The 9,372-nt window shown below is 31.3% G+C and overlaps 1 pseudogene; it reads right to left on the bottom strand.

Moving 5' to 3' along the window:
• The window catches only part of LOC111633417, an 89,408-nt pseudogene that overhangs the window by 34,553 nt on the left and 45,483 nt on the right, over positions 1-9,372 (bottom strand).

Raw genomic sequence — 9,372 nt, 5'->3', positions numbered from 1 at the left:
AAAATAAAGGTGTAGTGTGATAAGTTAATTATTTGCTGAGCATGTTATGTTTAATGTCAACTATTTATAAATTATAATCAATTTGTATAAAAATAAACAAGCTGATGTAAGCCAATATTAGTTTTATTGTCACTGATTTCCTAAAATTTGAAAAATTTCAAAGTATATATATGTGACATTCATAAATATAATGATGGCCAAAAATCAGTTAGTCAGAAAATATTAAAAAGATTATTTTACGAAAGGTTACAAACAGTTAGCAATATGTTCTTGCAATTTACTCTTATAAATAAGCAACTTAAATCGCAGATAACATGTAATTGCTACAAACAGATTTTAACCATGCTTAATTAAAATAATCTTATTTATGTTAGTTAACTGGCTTTAGATTACTCATGTTTATTTAAAGTTCATATTTATAAATTTAGTTTCTGAATAGATTAACATTTTTTATTATGTAATTTGTCTACAAGTACTTATTTTATTACTAGGACTTATTATACTGGTCACCAGTATAATAAATATAAGATAAGAACACAAAGGCATATAATTGAGATTAAAATTTTATTCATAAACTACTAATTTTCTTTTTGTTTTAACTAAGAAATAAAGTTACACATAGAAGAATGGTTAATGTTAAGGAGTTAAGGAATTGTTAATATGAAAATATTAGTAAAAGCATATTATGCTATAGTAAAACCATATTGTTAATATGGTTTTACTATAGCAATTCATTCATCTTCCTTCCATTCCAAATTTGAAAAACTTATGACAAGTGTTTTTTACAAACATTTGTCCAAAAACAAAAAAGATAAGTATTAAATCATTTGAACTAAAGAATAAATTTAAATGTAATTCTATGACCTATTTCAAATTGCATCATCTTACTACTATACCTCTATTCCCAATTGTAGCATAAAACCTTCAATAGCCATTTTCTTAAGTTCTTCTTCTTCAGCTGCTTGTACTTTGTCTTCTGGAAAATAAAAACTAGTTTTTCTTTTTCTAACTTTTACTGAATCAGAAGTTGCTGTCACTCCTGATGCACCCTATAAATAAAATTAAGTGAATGAAAGGTTTAAAAATCGTGAAAACATATAACAAAGTTTCATTAAAATTTAATGTTATTTTTTTAAATAACTGCAACAACAAAGTATATAAATATATTTACATACATACACACATACATACATACATATATATATATAAAAATGAGAAAACATCCTGTATGATAATGATAAATACAAATGTCACAAAACAAGTAATGTTCAGCAGCCCTATCTCCATGCTCTTATGCACATCCCACATAATAAATATTCATTTTAAATGGTATATTATAATATTGTCTTGATGGCATTTTATATGTTAAATGAGCAATTATTTTGGTTAAAAACTATTTTTCATCTCCAATTCATATTCATTGACTCCAATTTTTCATCACAATGCACTCAATTTTAAAAGTATCAATATGATGTACAGGGTCAAAAGCCCCCTGCACATCATATTGACACATTTTTCTCATTAACAATGGAGTCATTCTGGTCATCTATCTAACTTTGCTCAGGAGAAAAGTTTTGAATTCAAATAAAGTCACTTCTGGTCCAAAGCAGAAGTTCATATACAGTTAATCAGGCTTCCTGCTCTTAAGCTTTCCATATCATGTCTCGAATTTCATCTAACTGTTCTTAAGATTAAGGAAAGATGAGCAGATAGATAAACACCAGTAGAAATTTATAGGTCTAAAATTTTTGAAAATTGCAGACCACAAAGTTTAACACTTGTTAACACTTGTTAGTAGCAAAGAAACCATTGAAACTAATGTGACATTAAATTGGAACAACTAAAAGTATCTAAGCATCAAAAACAGCTAAAATAAATTGAAGAAGCAAAATAAAATAGCTATAAATAACAGACTAAGGAATATTTGATAAAATAAATTTCAAAAATAATTAGTAGTATGATACAGTAAATATTAATTAAGTTTGATCTTAGAGTTAAAAAATTTTATATATAAATTTACATATTATAAAAAATGCATCTTTGAACAAAGTGTATTAAGTGAATCACAATACAGATGCTAACTTTCCAAACCAATTTATATTAAATTTGTCTTATACCTGTTTTGCTTTTTCAAAGTATGCAGACACATAACCTCTCAAATTAGCAGCATCTGCTTCGGTTAGACAACTATCTGAATAATAAATAAAAAGACAGTCATTTTCCAAAAATATTTCGGAGCGATCACCATTTATTTCTTTAAAATGTTCCACAATAAACTTGAGGCGACCCGACCTTTCCTTTTAGGCTACATGGCCGCCTATATAGTTACTTAAAAACACAGAAATAATCCAATTAAAAATATATACAATTTGTAAAAATGTAGAAAAATTGGAATCGGTGATCTTACGACATCTTAGACTTGCATCCTTGTCCATTCGGGAGTTTCTGGTCTTTATATAGTAATTTTTAAGTAGATATAAAGACCAGAAACTCCCGAATAAACAAGGATGCAAGTCTAAGATGTCGTAAGATCACCGATTCCAATTTTTCTACATTTTTACAAATTGTATATATTTTTAATTGGATTATTTCTGTGTTTTTAAGTAACTATATAGGCGGCCATGTAGCCTAAAAGGAAAGGTCGGGTCGCCTCAAGTTTATTGTGGAACATTTTAAAGAAATAAATGGTGATCGCTCCGAAATATTTTTGGAAAATGACTGTCTTTTTATTTATTAACAAATTATCATCCAGTGAAAAATTTTAAAACTATCTGAATGACGGAATCTTTCTTCCTCGAGTGGCTGAAGCTCGTCTAAGAAAATTTAATAAATGTAAAAGTTTAATCAGTATTAAAATGTTGAAAGTAATATATAAAATGTATTGTTATAAAAAAAGATTAGAAGAATCACATTAAAATTTTAATATGACTCTAAACATATGTTTAAAATCTATGAAGTCAAAAAGTAAAAAATTTATTATTATTAATTATCATCATTTACTATTAAAATTAATAAGAAAAAAACCATGACTTGATAGATATTCTTAATAATAGTTTTAAACCAAAAAATCCTGAAAAATTTTATAATTTATTTTTAATATTAAAACATTAAAATTAAGAATTAATTTTTTGATTCCTTTCAGATTTATTAAAAAGAAAAGAAAAGAAACGTGTAAAGTTAGCAAACGATGTAAAAAACTAAATCATACATGGTTTATCCGCAAACGTCACAGTTTTCTCAAACGTAAAAATATCATTTGTGGTTTTTGGCTGAGGATTTTCTTGACTAATGCGACGAGACTGCGGTCGTGACGGACTTGCTTTAGGCGACAAGGAATGCAGAGGTTTTTTAGTGTGCTAAAATACATTTCTCTATTAAACACATGAAACTTAAAATTTAAAATTAGTAAGTTATAGGCAACATACTGTTTTAATTAACTGTGTAGTTAATCCCAGATAATGATGAAGAGCAGTAAAAGTAACTCTCTGTATCCTAACCATAACTGCTTGTGTCAACCTTACTAATGATTCTGGATTTCGTTTCAGAAGAACTTTAAATGCTTCAACCGGTAACCTATTTAAATAAATGGAAAAAATTTTGAAAAAATTATACGAACTATTTTTTTAGTGGCAACACTGCTAGAAATCTGTTCCTAAGGCACTATCCGTGAAACCATTGCTAGTAATTTCCCCCAATTTGTGTGTAGTTAGCCCAATTTGTGTGTAGTTAGTGGTATAGTTGAGTATTGCTAGCATTAATAGTTGAGCAATGATGAGTGTCAAAAAGATGTTTGTATTATATTATGGGGAAAAAAAATCAAGATTGCACACAAGAACAAAATATTCATTAATAGCTACAAGCTGTAAACAACTTTAGAAATATGATGACGGATTACTGTATTTTCATCAAAAATGGACAGATACTTTTTGATATTAATAGAAAAACATTGGGCATGAATAATGCAATGCATATCTGTAGATTGTTGATTGACATGCAAGGAATTGAGTGTCAATATAAATATTGCTTTTCAACTATGTATAGTATTAACATTAATAAAACTAGTAAATAGTCATGATGATAATTACATTTAAAATTTACAAGAAAAAAATTTTTTTTTAATATTTACAAGTTAACAGAAGAAAACACAGCTGCTTCATCTCTTCATCCTACATTCTTTTCACATCTCAAGAGAAAGTCTTATGGTGGAATTGACCTTTTATTGTAGGATTTCATTGGCCTCAATATGCAAAAACTTAATCCGCACGGAGGAGGGCTCTTATACAAATAACTAGAGCATACAGCACAACTCCTAATGTTTCGATACAGGTATTGGCAAGGTGTCCGCCAATTGACAAGATAATAGATTACAATGCTAAAATATGGTACATAAAATGGGGACGTGATATACACGTTAGTGATTACATCATTAATGCCGAAGATCTCGAAAAACCTGTTGCTTATGACCGAACCAAACATCCAGCTGAATCAAACAAGTTTATCTTCAACTCCTCACATGAACCTGAAATTAATATTTACACAGATGGCTCAAAAACTGATGACAAAGTGGGCTGTAGTTTTGTAGCCTATCGAGGCAGTGAGGTAATAGCAATGGAAAAATTTAGGCTTGGCAGAAAATGCTCCAATTTTCAGGCCGAAATGTTTGCAATACTAATGGCTGCCTCTTGGTGTAATCAGGGTTTTTTAAACAAAAAGATTACTATTACAACTGATTGTGCCTCTGCTATTACCCTTCTACATACAAGAAACTTTCACCCTATTGCTAATAGGATACAGAAAGTTATGAATACCTCTACTTGTAATTTCACTATAAATTGGATCCGAAGTCACCAAGGACATTACAGCAACGAAATGGCCGATGAGCTTGCCAAGGAGGCCTCTAATTGCAAAGAGTTACCAGTGGCATATAAGCATATAAGTATATGAATGATTAAAAATATATTATGGAAAGAAATGATAACATCTTGGCAGCTGGAATGGAATGATATTAGCACTATGACTCATGAGTATATCCGAGATATTCCTAAATTCCTCAACAATAAATGGTATTCTCCTTCACACAAGTTAACTCAAATGTTAACTAATCATGGAAGATTTAACACACATTTGTCTAGATTTAAAGGCACTAATTATCCTTTGTGTCCTATTTGTGACTGTGATGATGGTAGCAGACACTACATATATTGTTGCCCTATGCTTGAAAGAGAAAGACACTCATTGAAAATATTAGTTGAATCACATAATTTACACTGGCCATCTCCGACTATACAATGTCTATTTGACTATAAAGATACTTATGATGCATTTATGCAACTAGTCAACATGTACTTTAAGAGAACAACTGTACCGTGTTATTCTGTTCAATAAGGATATTGGTACTTGCTAGTGGAACTATAACTTGGAGTGAATCTTAACTTTGTCATCTAAGGTACAGATTGTATTACTATTACATTATTAGGTGTACCTGGGTACACCTGCTTGATCATGGGACTGCAAAGAGCTAACAGGAGTGTGACCGCAGCTAGTATGAACTTTAAATGGACTGCATACCTCACTCTTGTTCTCAACGGCCTCCACCTTTCACATAGCCTGTGCATGACAATATTTGAACTGAAAATATTCCGCATCTGTTTCAACAATGGTGAACTATCCTACACGAATTACAGGTGTTACTTGTGTGCTTTCTAAGACCTGCTTGTTCATCTTTTGCTGGAAACTAACGAGAGAGTTGCAGCAGTGAATCTGAACTATTAAACGGACTGCATACTACACTCGTGTTTTCTTGGCCTTTATCTCTACTCAGGTAATTCAACTCGTGGGTGATTTGTATTTTCTATGAATCTTTGACGTGAAAGTGATTGTACTAGATAGCATTTAATATGTTCACGCGGGTATTATATTGTATTTTTACATGAATTCTTTTTCGTGAAACTGACTGTACTTGATAGCATTTAATGTGCTCATGTGGATATTAGATTTATAATTTTCAAGCACACGATTATGCACATAGTGTTTGTACGTGCGTATTATTTGTATTTGCGGTTTTGTTTTCGATTTTTTTTGAGTTTTGGTTTTTTTTTGTTCTTTCTTGTTATTTATTCATATGTACGCGTGTAATATTTATATATATTATCTGTACATGCGTTTAATTATTATTTGTTATATTAATTTCAATTGAAAAGATGTATTTCATCTGTGTAATATATTATAAATATTTTGTTTATACCCGGTTATGCTATAGCGACACCGGGAATGTATTTCCCGGTGTCGCAAGGTATATTGTCTAATAAAAATAATCTGAATCTGGCCTCATTATGTAAAAAAATTTTCCATTGGCAATGGGTAAAATCATAATATACAGTAGAGCGTCGTTTATCCGAATCAATTGGGGACTGGGGTTGTTTGGATAACTTATTTTTCGGATAACCAATTATGTATGAAAAAATATATTAACCTATCCCATGTTGAAATTTTTCTCCGTTGCGTGTCACTTCGCGTTAAATTTTCGTCGATGTTAAGCCTAACATAAACTTTCTAAAATAATAACCGTGGCTACTGTATCGTTAAAAATTATTTTTTTATTTTGTACAAACAAAATAAATATTTTGAAAAATATAAAAACCAAAAAAAATACACTTTAGAAGTTGATCTAGTATCAAAAACGTTTGATTCAGCACGACACACAGTCCTCAGAAAAACACCACACAAAAGTGCAAGTGCTGCCAGCTAACACACACACACCAACAAAAAAAATATTGGAGTAGCCCAAGATATAGCCAAAGATTGCAGTGCCACAGCACTAGTGAAAATTTAAATTTGCCGACTGGAATGCTTTCGGATAACCGACTTTCGGATAAATGATGCTCTACTGTATATACATAAACTCTTTAAATTAATTAAACATGAAATCAGTTAAAATCAGCTTAATCCATTTGAAATGAAATCAGCCAATGGAAAAGTTGTTTAACACATTAAGTGCCATGTATTGCAAATAAGCAACATATGGCATGGTTGAATTGCTCTACATTTAAATCTGAGAAGTGTAACTTTGGATCAACATGCTACCCATATAAACATAATGGATATAGTTAAAGCATGGCCTATAAAATAAAAATTGCACTTAACCCACTAATTTTTATAATAGACTATTAATAGGAATTTATTTTCTCCCAATAAAAAGAAAAATGAGCAAAATTTGCCTTTTCTAATGTTTTTCTTGCACAATGAATATGAATAAGTACAATATCATAAAAACAAAGCACAAAAACAAATATTCAAGAAACAATCTTAATTTTCTCTCAATGAATATAAACAGTAAAAAACAGTGAATGTATTATTTCAGTGATTACTCTATTTCTCTTGGCTTTCTATCAATACAATTATGCAATCTTGAATGTGTTAGTTTTGTTGAGTTCAAAAGCTGATGAGCATACAAGATGGCATAATGTAATTAGGGAGGGGGGAAAAAATCATTCAGGCAACACATGCCTAAAAATTGAGAAAAATGTTTTTTAACAATGCATAAAAATTATATTAAATAGCCATCATATTTGTGTTAATTTCGTTAATAAAAAGGATCATGGCCCAATGTAATAATTTATGTCCCACTACTGTGGTGCTTAATATGTTAATACAAATCATAAACATTGAAATACTTAATACTTTTGTTGTGTTTTCAATTACTTGCTGTGTTTTTACTTCTCTTTTGTGACAATGCTCAAAGCGTCCCTATGCTTCAGCACCATTTGACCGAAGGGTCAACACTGCGTTTGTGATGACAAAGTTGTCAGTCTGATACCAGTCTTTTGGACAGACAAACCTTTTTGCATGAGCCGTAGAGTGTGTAGACACTTGGACTTGGGATGGAGACAAATTGGGCAAAAGAAATGCACTTTACAACTTTATTATAAAAAATAATACCCATTTATTGATTATATAAACTATTTACACATAAGCTTTAAGCGAGAGAGAAAGAGAGACAAACATTGGTGCAAAGTATTTACCTGAAGATCGCTCTCTTGATTTGGGCCTTTTTTCAGAGAAGATGATACTATAGTCCTTGATGGGTATGTGAGGTCATCGATTATCAGTGGTTAAGCTTCTGATTACTGGCTATTGGCAGAGTATCCACAGCAAAGTGTATCCTAGTGCACACATGACCAACCTTCAAGGATGGACAGACTCTTCTGTCGGACAAACTCCTGGTGTCAATATCAGACATTGCCTTTTATTTGGGGATTTTCCCTCTTTTCTTCCATTACTCTTTTTTTGTAAAGTAAATCTCCACATCCAATACCAATTTTGTTGTTAAGTTCCTGGTGACACATTTGACTTGTCACCTTAAATAAGGAAGCAAGTATGTGGGAAAAGTTATAATCATATCCTTTAAGATTTTTTTTCTTTTGAAAAATTTTTTTGTTGAGTCTGAGCTCTCACATCACACTGGCCTTTCCAAAATCATGCTTGGTCCCAAAAGAGCAAGTTCAATTTTCAGTTTGCTCCTCGCAGTCGGTGTGACAATAAAAGAAAAAAATCATCGCTATCTTTTGATGAGCTATGTAACATTAACAAAATGCTATCTGTTGGGCTCCCTAATTAATTCTGCTAATTGTTGCGATCATTTTTTGTCTGATTTGTTTTCCATCTGACTTTATTTGTGCATGTGAGAGATGATTTTCTAATGGGTAAGCAGCTTTCAGTGGATGTAGCATTGTAGTTGATGTTGTGTCTAGAGTTCCTTGACCTTGTGAAGGGGGTTGATCTTCGAGAAAATGACTACAGGCAAAAATGGGATGCCTAAAAACATCAGCATCATAGTGAAGAGGACTATTATGGCTTTGAGTAATATTTTAAAGCTTAGAATTTGATCGGGCTTTGGTTGTTTTTCTTGTTTTCAAATTGCATCTGATTGACCTTGTTTTTCCTCGTTTCTTACTTCTGCTTGAGTTGATATAGGATTTACTTCAGTTCTGAATGGCTCCTTGTTTTTAAGTTTCGTCCCCTTCCCGTTGGGAAAAATGAAATTGGTTTGTTATCCTTCTCTTCCGTGGATTGGATCATTTGTTGACCCTTCTCTTCATCTTTTTAAGAGTGAATTTTATTAGAATCTGGCAGATTCTGTAATTGAATCTGTTTCTTCTCTCTTTCTTGAGGTTTATCTTTAATTTTCTCTCCTCCTACTATTTCTTGGGTTCTTTCCCATGGTCGGACAACTCTGACAACATTTTCCCTGTTGGTTAGGATCCTCCTTGCTCATGCTTGTTTGGCTTTCTCCCTTGTCTTGGAGGGCTCTTGGAAGCTTATTCCTCTTCCATCAGAAAGTGTTATTGTTCTGTCTGCCATATTTATTCCTAA

The sequence above is a fragment of the Centruroides sculpturatus genome, unplaced genomic scaffold, assembly GCF_000671375.1.
Source record: "Centruroides sculpturatus isolate CEXI.00-Female unplaced genomic scaffold, Cexi_2.0 scaffold571, whole genome shotgun sequence".
Taxonomy (NCBI): Eukaryota; Metazoa; Arthropoda; class Arachnida; order Scorpiones; family Buthidae; genus Centruroides; species Centruroides sculpturatus.
This window is presented reverse-complemented; position numbering and strand designations above follow the sequence as displayed.